Raw genomic sequence first — 13,441 nt, forward strand, 5'->3', positions numbered from 1 at the left:
CTGGTAAGTACGTGTATTTTAATGTGTTAGCATGTTAAAGTGTTGTAAACAACACATAGTGTTATCGTGTAATATATGATACCTCAATTAAATAATTGATAGATATAGTTAACGAAACTACGCGTGTTGACACGTATGGTTGAAAAGCCTTGTTTTATGATACGGGCGTTTAGTGAAGTTGAATTACTAATCTTTGTAAATGTTTTAAATGAAAGGATACTCGCATCTGAAGATGGCAAGGGTGTAACAAGTGACGGATAGGACAGAAGAACAGTCCGAAATATGACAAGTGGAGCGTGCTCACAAAGGACCAAATTGCATAACAATCACGAATAAGGATAATGGCAAGGAACGCCCGTCGGGGCAAACATTGCAGGTGCACGCTTCAAATTTAATCGCACAAGTAGTCATATGCAACAAACACGTAAAGAATGACGGTTGCATATATATGATAGAACTTAGAAAACCTGAATAGGATATCTATTCAGGATGATATTTCCAAGAGAAATTTAATAGAAAATGTGTTATTCACGATGATGAATAACAAAGAAATAACAGGATTAGTTCATATGGAAACTTGGACGGTGGTAATATTCCAAGTGGAAAACTCTCAATATAATGCTATTGAGAAGAGTAGCGATCACAATAACGGGTGCGATTATATAATAGTTTGATAGAGAAGAAAAACATTTTATATGTTCAAATGTAAAACTAGTAAAACTAACGATTCCTGTTTTGGCAATTAAATAAAGTTTTACTAAATAAATAAAAGGTATGAAATAAATAGAGGCGTTACATGCATAGGGTGTGATGTGAAAACTAAAAAAAGGTCATGTGTATCATGTGTCGATCGCTTACTCTGGCCAAGTAAGTAGTGGCATATGATACTATGAACTTCTTGTAGCGGACACATTTACGTCCGATGTAGTAAGGGCAGGGTGAATGGGACTAACTTAAATAGTACCCAAATGAATCAAATAAATAAGATGTTTGATAGTAAACGTAAACGCAAGTCAGACGACGGAAGCGTATTACGTTAAAATGACGAGCCCGAGAGAAGAGACAAAGATCGAAGTAAATGAAAATACAAACCAACTAATGAGAATGCTAAGGCATGGGGATAAAATTTTTATCGACATAAGTGATGAAATTCATGTGGACAAGTTAAACGAATTAAATAATGAATAAAGGACTTAATTGAATAAAAGCGATGGATTTCGCTAAGACGACCAAATAAATTAAAATGATGTCTAAAACCATATAAGAATGGTTACTTGATAATGATTACGTTAAAAATACCCGATGAATGGGTAGGATTGTGGGTGAATGCGCAAACCGAGAGACGGCAACGCGAAATAGAAAGTCAAAAGACTCGGAATACGAGTCATGACTAAAAGATGACAAGAATTTTCGCAAACATAAATTTTGGTAATTACGTTCAACCATTTCAAAATTGGACGGGTCAAATAGAGAATGAAGTTTGACATTCATAAGTGATGAAAATTCACTTAAAATGAGTCAAACGAGTCAATTGAGGAATAACGCTTAATATAATAGGAAAACGCAAACCGGTGAAATCGGAAAGCTAAAAACAATAAGATAGAAGGACCCGGTAATGGGTTGTAAAGGAGTATAAGTATAAACCGGGTAACGGTAAGCGTAAGACAAACCGACGTGTAAATGACGTTAGAAGTCGTAAAGTCGGAAAGATAGCCCGAAAGTAAACAAATGAAACCTTAGACTACGGTCAAGGTCAACCAAAGTTCAAAAGCAAAATTAAATGATTCCAAACATAACAAAGGATGCTTTAAAGCTATATATGTATAAATAGACATATGAATGTAGACGTGAATAAAAGACGATCTATGGGATCATCATAACCTACGGGATAAAATGTAGTGATAAGGTCTACGAGACCAAGGAGACCGTTGGGTCATAAATAGAAAGAGACGAACTGTTGGGTCTCACCTTAAAAGGTGAAACATATAAAGAAATAGCCCATAAGGCTAAGTGAAGAAACCTACGAGTCAATATTGTAAAGCAAGGGAAACTGGTTACAATTCTCCATGTAAAATAATAACGGTCAGGAATAAAACTTAAAACGGAAATTCCTAGACATGATAAAAAGATATAAGACAAGGAGAAAATGTAAACTAAAAATTAAGTTTTTAGTCAAAAGCAATGTTTTAACAAACATAAGTAGTATGAGATGGTTTAGAAAATCTTAGACACACATAAGGCCGGAGATGGCAAAGTAGTATACCCGTGTGACGGGGTATGAAGTGACGGTGGCAAATTAGGCTAGCCGGCAAAACTATTCAAAGTTAAGAAAATGTCATGACGAATACAAAACGCTTGTTAATATAAGACAAGCGCGTGATAAACCTGTTAAAAGACTAACGAGACTGAGTGGTCAAGTTACAACTCAGTCAATAAAGATTAAGGGTTATAAGCAGTAAGTAACGGCCCGCGAGGCCTTACACATGAAAGACGTACGCGTCAGTATACATGAAAACTTTTAACTAAAAGATAACGAGTTTTTAAATGGTTACCTTATAAGGTAAACCATAGCAAATAATAAGGGTAGAAAGTAACTGGACCAATAAGTCTAGTTAGTGAGACCGGTTAAGGTCATTTAAATAAATTTGGTTTGCTTGTAAGCGGTGGATTCGGTATAACTGAACCGAATAAATAAATTTGAAAATAAAAGAATTTGTTGCTAAAAGTGAAAGATTTCACCAAAGACCTTTAAACGGGTCAAAGTAACGGATTCATAAAGAATTCGATAGTATACGAAAGCGATGGATATCGCTAAGTTAACTAAGCTAGTGGAAATAACGAGATTACGTTATTTCAAGTTGCACTATGTCTTATGAGATACGTAGACAATTAGAAACCAAAAAGATGTTACCATACCTTTCTGGTAATACTAACAATTGGTTAAAAGTATAAGTAACGTTTAAAAGATTTCTCGGATCGAATACATTTGAGTTTAAACTCAATGAATTATGTAAGAAAAAGGTTTTGAGGACGAAACCACTTTAAGGGGGGTAGACTTGTAACACCCCGAAAACGGGTTTGGTAATCAAACCACGTTAATACTACAAGACGGGTAAAATACAGTTAGTGGTAAAACTTACCCGGTAAATTTCAGGATTTAAATAGATAAATTTAATATTTATTAAAAGGATGAGAAATACTTTGAGAAAGCAAAGTATATAAAAAGGCCCGAGATTTAACGGGACTTAAAATAAAACGAGTTGTGAACAAGATGAATAACTAGAAAAATTATAACCTAGTTAACTACAAGTCTAGAAATAACTTGAAATAGGGTTAAAACAACCAAAACTATATGTCAAACAAAAGTGGAGGGGCCAATGTTGTTAAAATTGAAACTTATAATATTAGTTTAATAAAAAAACAAAACCAAACATCTCATTTGAGATGTCTGGTCGATCAAGAACAGGAGAGGGCGACACCCTCACCCCCAAAACCCTAACTTCTACTAAACTCTCAAATTGAAGGCCCAAATCAAGTTGAAATCGAAATCTGAACATAGAATCGTGATCACCTTGTCAAGAGGATCGTAAGGTATGTCGAATTTGGTCATTTTGATTCAACCCAAATTCTTGCATGTGATTGAAATTGAGTGTTGAGCTTAATTATGTGTTGTAAATACGAAGTTGGAAGTGATATAAGGTTTAGGGACAAACCCTAGATGATTTCTTGTCAAAATTCTTGCATGATAATTGTAAGGATCAAAATCACCATAGTGGGTGATTAATATGTTAGTAGAGCTTGATAAACACTAGGATTTAAACCCTTGTTCTAGTGTAAACTGAAACCATGAGGAAATCTCTGAATTGTTGATGTTAAAATATGTGTATATAGTGTAATTGAAGTTAATTGGGGTGATAAACTCAAGTCATGAACTTGGTTTAGATTATGTAGAAATCTGACCCGCTAGGTGTTTGATAAAACGCCTAAATGAAGGTTAAAATGTAAAGGTTGGGTAAAACGCAGATTTGAATATGTTAAGAAATTGTGCGTAAAGACTTATAAAAAAGGGTTCTAAACGGATTGTGAATTGAACTCTTTAGGCAAGGAATCTGGATCGTCAAATGGACAAGCCGATGGAAATACGCGTTTAAAAAGAGTGCTTAAAAGGTACGTAACTACGGTTCCGTTACGTTATGCTTGATTTCGTATTCTAGCTAGTAGACTTTAAATTAGCATAATACATGAAATTTGGCATTTACTTGAAGTGATGAAGATCACTAGGTAAATAAACGGGTCAAAAGGTGAAATTATCACCCTTTGACAATATTGTCTAATGGTTTGTCGAGTTACATGTTATAGGAATAAATAGCAAATGGATAAGTACATAGCTATTGCTTAGCAGTTACGAAGACAAGGTATTGAAACGGGTCAATATATTGATCCGAGCCAGGTATGTATAATAACACAACTCATCATGTAGAATTTGGAGTTCTATAAGAGTTAGACAATGTTAAAGTGTAGATATTCGGTTATCTTTAAGGTAAACCGAATAAATTTAATTATGTTCATGGTGTTTTAGAAGCACATGAGTTTATAAATAAGATTATAGTTAAAAGGGTCGGATTTTGGGTCAATCAAGTATTTAAAGGACCCTTGTAGTTAAAGAAGGATGAAAATTGACCAAATTACCCTTGTAAGCTAATTCAGACGAACAACCCTTAAAGGTGGTTCGGAAATAAGTTTTATGATTATATAAATGCTTAGGATAAGTTAGATAGTGAAAAACATAAATTCTTGGGTCGAAGGGCTTTATATGAGTCTTTGCCGTAAAATGGTAATCCGAGGGGTAAAAACTCGGAACATATAGATTTCCACATTTAACCCAACACATATATAGTTGTAGTGGGAGATTACTTGTTGAGAAATGTAGGAATAAGATGCTAGAAATGAATGAAAGCGGTTTCAAGCTTTAAAGTGCTTAAATATCCTTAACGGGTCAAAATAAGCATACGAGCGAAAAGGGTTTTAAATTGTGTAATAAACCTATGAATAGAACGTAATATAGTAGGTAACATTAATTAGAAGAAGTGTATGAGATATAGGAATCAAATAAATAGGTTTGTTTGATAAAATGCATAAACGGGTTAAAATTCGGTAAATGGGGAACGAGTCGAAGGCTTAGAAGTCTCAAAATTTATTATGTTGGATGTTGGATTTTTACTTCATATGATGGAGAATTAAATTACGGACGTGTAGGAAAAAGAATCGCGTAAAACGGATCAATAACGAAGAAGTTATGGCCGTTTCCGTGAAATCGGGTTGAGCTGGGAATGTACAGCAACAGCTGAAGCAACAGTCTGTGAAAAAGGGGGCCTAGCGTGACGCGACGCCCCTTGGCGTCACGCGACGCCCCTAACTCCGGAAAATTTTTAATTTTTGTCATTTTAACCCCTGTACTTGTTTGAACTTAATATTTGACCATCAAAACTAACTTTTAAGTTGGTTTTGATCATAGGTGATCGCCAAGAGTGCCCGGATGAAGATCAAGCGACGAGCAAGAACCGAACACGATCATGAATTAAGCTTCCGCACTATGTATCGTTATTATGTTAAACGACGAACGTACACATGATATGTTGTATACTTTTAAATTGTAAAAAAGTTTTAATAAACCCGTAATTTCCAATGCATATGTAATCTTAATTACATGATTTTTTTTCGTAAATGATACGTTAAACCTTAATTTATAAGAACGGGTGTTACAAGTTGGTATCAGAGCCTTGGTTTAAGAGATTCAAGTATGGTGGGAAAACTATGCTTGGACTTAAACCCTATGCTCTTGATAAAGATTGGTGTTTGGTTCGACGAGTCCGTATGCTTAGATTAAATTTGCAATTAGACTTAATAGAACAATTGAAGAAAATTCAAGAAAGAGCAATCAAGGACGATACGGAAGGAATGAAAGGATATATACAGGAACTGGAACAAGGAAGTGATGGAATTTGGAGATTCCATAAGAAAAGAATTTGGGTACCTAAACAAGGAGAATTAAGAAATAAGATTTTAGAGGAAGCCCATAAATCTAGGTATACCATGCACCCAGGTAATAATAAGATGTACCAAGATTTAAGAAATAATTTCTGGTGGATAGATATGAAAAAGGATATAGGTGAATATGTATCTAAGTGTTTAACCTGTTCACAAGTAACAGCAGAACATCAGAAACCTTCAGGACTACTACAACAGTTAGAAATGCCTGTATGGAAATGGGAACTCATAACAATGGATTTTGTTACCAAGTTACCCAACCAGAAAAGGTAATGATGCGATTTCGGTAATTGTGGACCGATTAACCAAATCAGCTCATTTTCTACCCATGAAAGAAACCTTTAACATGGAAAGGTTAGCAAAGTTGTACGTAGACGAAGTGGTATCCTTACATGGAGTTCCACTCTCCATTGTATCGGATAGGGATAGTCGTTTCACTTCCCATTTCTGGACTAGCTTCCTGAAAGCAATGGGAACCCGACTAAACTTGAGTACGACATATCATCCACAAACAGACGGACAAAGTGAAAGGACGATACAAACTCTGGAAGACATGCTTAGAGCATGTGTAATAGATTTTGGTGGGAACTGGGATGATCATTTGCCCTTAATTGAATTCTCCTATAACAATAGTTATCATTCAAGCATTGAAGCTGCCCCATTCGAAGCACTGTACGGACGCAAGTGCAGAACTCCCGTTTGTTGGGCAGAAATAGGAGAAAGTCAATTATCAGGTCCTGAAATTTTTCAAGAAACTACTGAGAAAATAACTTAGATCAAGGAAAGACTGAAAATGGCTCGAGATCGTCAGAAAAGCTATGCAGACAATCGTCGTAAGCCGCTAGAATTTCAAGTCGGAGACAAGGTACTCTTGAAAGTTTCTCCTTGGAAAGGAGTAGTATGATTTGGTAAGAAAGGAAAACTGAGTCCAAGGTACGTCGGACCATTTCCAGTAACCCAACGAATAGGACCAGTTGCCTATCGTCTACAACTACCAGAAGAACTAGCTGGAGTACATGATGTATTTCATGTATCCAACCTCAAGAAATGTTTATCAGACGAATCCCTGGTAGTACCTCTTCAAGATGTAGAGGTAAATGAAAAGTTGAAATTTATAGAAAAACCACTACAGATAGAAGACAGGAAAGTTAAATTTCTCAAGCACAAACGACTAGTGCTAGTCAAAGTCAAATGGGATTCAAAGAGAGGACCAGAATACACTTGGGAGCTGGAATCAGAAATGAAGCGGAAATATCCTCATTTATTCCAGTAAATCTCGAGGACGAGATTTTTATTAAGGTGGGGAGGATGTAACAACTCTCACTAAAATCAATACTTATGATGGTAATTGTCTATTAAGGAAACCCTAATTGAGAAACCTAAGTAATTCTGCATAAACCCTAAAATATTCATAACAATCAGAATCAGGATTAGGGCCCCTAAAACTCAGAGGGGGTAAAACCTAGTTGACGATTATCTAAATAAACTGTTGTCAAAATTGAATTTAACGAAACTATAAACTCAGCCAAGCTACCTGGACACGAACCTACCCTACCCTAAAATTGTTACCCGTCGCGCCACGCGACATGTGCACATGTCCCCTGTCGCGACATGCGAGGAAGACGAATTTTCAGTATATATAGAGGAGGTTGGCACCTGAATTTCTGTGTTAGTTCGACGTCCAAACTCTAATTCTACACTGAGATATACGTAGATTACTATAACAACACACACCATTCACGAATCGCTGCTGTAAAACAGGGTAATAACTCGATTGCTATTACGATTCAACGTCCAATCGATTGAAACTATCCAACGATTGTTTGAGTGCTGCCCAAATTGGGTTTATACCTTATCATTCATCGTGATTTCGACTTGAATATTTGAGTATTGTCCAAATCCGGGCTATGCTCTGTTATTCGTTGTGAATCCGCTGAATCTTTAAGCATTGCACTTTGTTAATCGTTGTGAGGGTTTAATCTCGTGAATTATCGTAACTGCTGTATTAGTTACTAACCCCGGTTGTGTGCGTTGTTATTTAAATTAGGTTAAACGAGGCTAATCAGTAGGCTTATACATTGCTCGTTAAATGTGCAATGTGAGTCATTCTCTTTTTATCAACTTTTTTACAATACTCCAAATTATTTTCCAAAGTTATAATTACAGGGATTAAGTCTTTGTAATCACCAAATTTACAGCTAGTATGTGGGGTATTGTGCACATTACTATTGTTTGTATCATGTTAGGTGAGCGAGCCTAACTCATGATATACACTATTAGGTAGTCGGACCTAAATAGTGATTTACGTCACTTGTGGGTGAACGGACCCAACAGTGATATGACCACAGTCACAGATCCGGTCGAGTGACAAATACTGTGGGTAGTTGGTTGATATGGAAACATTGTAATCGCTTTTAATACTGTAAATTATAACAACGTATTTTTTTACCAAAATGAATGATTCACTCAGTATTTCCCCGCTGACAAAACCTTGTCCAAACATGTTTCAGGTGATCTGCTGTAATCCAAGAAAAGTGCCGTGAAGCACTATCAGCTTAAACGAGTGGCTCAATGTAAATAAATAAAGAAACATGTTTTGAGAAATAAAGATTTTCCCGTGAAATCATCTTATTGTAAATTACAGGGTTTCATCCCTAAACTTTATGTAATAAAGTAAACGGGCATTTTAGTATTAAAAGATCCTGTATAAAAAGACTTCCGTTGTCGCTTTAAATTAAATACCACGGGATTTCCTGCCTCGCGGCTCTGGACCGGGTCAAACCGGGGCCGAGGGTCGTGACAACAACTGTATTTATGGTGGGTTTGATGTGGTGATCTACATAAACCAAATTTTGCCTCTCGAATCATTATTTTACGGCAAAGACTCAAATAGTGCCATTTGACTAACATATTACCTCTTTCAGCTTCTATATTTATTTTAAGTATTTATCTAATCATGAAACTCGTTTCCAAACAACCTTTAATGGTTGTTTGCTCAGTTTAACTTATAAGGGCGTTTTGGTCCATCTTGGCCCTTCATTAACTATGAGAGATTATTGCAAACATGTTTGACCCATAAGCCCTCTTTTTAACTATGATTTTATTTGAAAAGTCATTATGCCTTTCAAATGTAATGACCATCGTCCAAAACATTTGATTTACCTATTAAAGTAACCAGAAATCTATTTTTTTGACTCCGTTTAACTCTCATCAAACCTTACGTTTAAATGAGAGTTATTCTATCATGCGTACCTGGCTCGGATCATTACATTGACCCATTTAAATACCTTGCCTCAACAGTTGCTAAGTAATAGTGATGTAGATATTCACTCGTTAATTATCCCTGTAATCACACCACTCGACAAACCATTAGTCGATTTTGTCAATGAGTGATATTTTCACCTTTTGACCCGTTTGGTCTAAATGGCCGATTATATTCATGAGATGACATTTATTACCTTCTCGTCTATATGACTCGCTCCGGTTTACACCATGCGGTCATTTTACTTATAACTCATTTCGTAACACCTTTGGCCTATTATGGCTTACATCATAAGTGTCTTTCAAAAACTAACGGTTACGGTCAACGTATGACCAAAATTTCCGTTTTACCCTTATCGTTTGTTTTGGTCTACCATACAATGTATCCATCAAGAATTCTATGTTTATTAGTCATTGCTTGACTAAGTAACCATATTAACCCTTTTTAACCATTAAACATGGTTTATTATCATCTTCGGTTATCTTGTTTCGTACGACTACACGTCGGAACATTATATCTCGATTGTTATCTTATCTTATTCGTAGTTAATACGATGAGAGAATATTCTATAATTCAAGAGTAGTGTAAGATATACTTACCTTGCACCCGGATCATGCTTTTTCTTCATTCTTGATTCGTTTGACCCGTTTTCTTCCCAAGCTTTCATCTAGCTCGTCAAACGTCAAACTATTATTATAACTCACGAGATGGTTAGATTAGTCATAATAATTTACGACTATTCCATCTTACGGGTTTTATGTCGAAACTACTGTTCGACTTCATCATTGGTTAGTTTGACTTTTAGAAGTCAACTACCTTTAATCATACCGTAGGCATAATTAAGTTAAATCATCGTTATGATTAGAATCCATTTTAACCCATATTTCACGTAATTAGTCAAACTAGCCAATTACGCATCTCTCTCATAAAATCTTCTTTTTAATATTCATTCGGGCATTTTAACAAACATCTTGTAGGTGAGATTTTGTACACATATTTTCTCTAATTATGCTCATCATTTTAACCAAGTTTTAGTATCAAAATCATGCCTCTATGTCTAGTGTACATGAACTACACCTAGAACTAGCATCACAACACCAATGTTCATCCATTTAACACCTTAATTCAAGTGTTCATCATGTTTCTACTAAACCCATTTAACACATGATAGGTTAATTATCAAATCCCTAGTTTTGGCCTCAATTCATCAAGTTTTCAACTAGGGTTTGTTTCTAAACGAAGATTTCATCATAATAACACTTATATACATCAACATTCATTCTAGAATTTTGATTATGATTATTCATCATAATATCAAAGTATCACCAAATTACAAAATTTGACATACCTTTCGATCCTCTTGACTTGGTGATCGTTTATACGCGTTCATGCATTGATTTGGTCTTGAATTGATCCTCAATTTGGGGGTTTTAGCTTGAACAAGGGTGGAACCCATGTTTTCCCCTTCCTGGTCGTACGAACATGATGTATTGTAAAATACATCGGTATTCGCGTCTGTTTTAGTCGTTAGTTATTCATTTTTAGTGTCGGTTTTAGATAGATTGTACATACTTCTAGTCAATTTGTGTTTTCAGGTACTTGGAGCTGAAAAGGGCGAAAAACGAGTAAAATATGACAAAGGAGAGTGTCGGGACGAAAACCGGAAGCTCGTAAGCGAAAACAAGTTAAAAAACCGGTTCTGGAGAGCTTAGGCGCCCCGCGTAGGATTCAACAAACATTGACGCGGGCCGCGCCAACTTAAATCAAAACAAAATCAAGTGCTTAAGTTCATACGGGCCGCGTAAGAAGACAGCTTAAGTGGACGCGGGCCGCAAGAGTTATCATTAGGATTTCCGGTTTTGAGCAGTGATACGGGCCGCGTAAGTTTCTTTGTTAAGGTTACGCGGGCCGCGTGAGACCCTACGTCGGCAGTATGTCGCGATTTGCATGGATTTTTAGGGTTTTGGACTTATAAATCAAGAAGGGATGTGAACAGCCGGGCATCAACGAACATTGGACGAATTTTGGAGTTCTTGGAGCTTGTAGAAGGCTGATTGAAGATTCTTGAAGCTTTCGGTTGCTAGGAATCATCGGGTAACGATCAGAAGCACTCGGGAGTGAAGCATTCGGGTTTATTCTTCCCGTTTCTTTAGTTTTCGTTCGTTTTTAATTGTCACATGATGAATTCAGATTTGTTTATAATCGTTATTATACTTTTAGACATGTTTAGCGGCTAAGTTTTTGTTACTACCTAGACATGGTTGAATGATTGCATATATTTTGATTATTCTTGGATTTTTGAATGCTATGGATAGTTTATAAATTGTAAACGGTTTGTTCTATCAGTTAGATGTGTTTGCGTGCTTGATGTTGTTTAATTATTGATTATCGCTTCGCATGAATCTTGGTGACGGTCTTTATCACATAATAGAATCGTGCTAGGTTTTAGATTTTGGTGACTGTCTATATCACGTAATAAATCTTGAATCTTTAGGGTTAAATCGGCCGATAAACCTTAGAAGTAATAATTGGTATTTTTATAAAATCAAGTGCTCTACTAATCGTCAATAGCTGTAAGGTGCGAGATTATTGCTAGGTCTAAGTGATTAAACTGCAAGGTGGGTCCTTCTTAGGAAGTTAACCTTTTGGCTGCTGTCTAGCAAGTTTAGCTGAGAAAACAAGCCTATCCTAGGTTTAGGTCTCGTAAGGGAGTGAGCCTTGTAGGATACTTTTATAAACCCATTAGATGTCTTGTAAAGGAGTCTAATAACCGGTAATTTAACAACCTTTAGGGGATCTTAGCGTGCTCTTGAGAAGGGTAGGGGTCCTTAGATTTCCCGAGAGTTGAGAATTTTAAGATCCCGGTTCCATAGCAGACAACTTCCAATTATAATCATAACTAAAAGCAATCAGGATTCCTGTCTAGGTAGTTCCTTGATCATCCTTGAGATCAACCTTCGTGTGAGTTCGTCTCTAGTTCGTTTAGTTAATTTAGTTGACTTTTAATTATAATTTTAGGATATTTAGAAACCCCCCCCTCCAATTAATAAACAATTTAGTTATGTCGTGTCAGTCTTAGTCTAGATAGAGTCGTAGCGTAATCAGTAGAGTCTCGTGGGTTCGATACTTGGACTTGCTTTAGCTTTACTACATTGATCGGTTCACTTGCCGGTTGTGTGGTTTAGGGTTTAGATCGAGTCTTAGTTTTATAAATTTAAAGCTTAGAGAGTCTAGAATTAGGGTAATTTTAGTTGTTTTTAATTAACCCATTTTCAGCACATCAAATTTTTGGCGCCGTTGCCGGGGACTCTTGGCGATTGCGTTGATTACTTTGTTTGGACTTACTTGACATATTACGTGCTAGTTCTTTATTTTGTTTGAGTCGTAGGTGTCTAAGTAATTTAGTTTCTTTTATAGTTAGTTGAGTCATTTGTTAGAGTCTTCTTACTTGGTTGTTTTCGGTTGTTGCAGTGGATGCCCCATACGCGCTCGCAGGGACCGCCGCCGCTTCCGTTTACACTCAAGTCATCTTTCTCGTCTTCCGCGTCTGAGGTAAGTGCTTCTAGCTCTACTTCGTCTTCACATTTCACACCCGCGTTCGATTTTACACCAAAGTCTTCACCCCTCAATTCTCCGCCACCCACCCGTCCATCTAGTCCACCGCCCGTAGCTCAAATGGTCCGTAGGACAGTTTACGATCAGGCAACCACCGGTTTCGCCGGTGGGAATTCACCCATCACCCTTCCAAACATCCCGAACGATCGGTCCTGGCAGATTCCATCATACATTATGACCGCCATCACAAATTCTTGCCAGTTCCATGGTCGTGACGACGAGGATGCCCCCGCTCATATCAATCACATCACTCGTCTCTGCAGCACCTTCTCCATTGAGGGTGTCAATCTTGATGCTAGGTATCTTCAGGTTTTTCCGTTCTCACTCGCTGGACGCGCAGCCGTCTGGTTCGATTCCCAGCCAGCTGGCACTTTCACTACTTGGGCAAGTCTTCGCGATGCATTCTTAGCCAAGTATTTTCCGCCAGCCAAGGCGTCTCGCCTTCGTGACCAGATTCACTCATTTCGTATGGAGCTTGATGACCGTATCACTTAGCTTGGGAGCGTTTTCAGACCC

This window comes from Helianthus annuus, chromosome 1, assembly GCF_002127325.2.
Source record: "Helianthus annuus cultivar XRQ/B chromosome 1, HanXRQr2.0-SUNRISE, whole genome shotgun sequence".
Classification (NCBI taxonomy): Eukaryota; Viridiplantae; Streptophyta; class Magnoliopsida; order Asterales; family Asteraceae; genus Helianthus; species Helianthus annuus.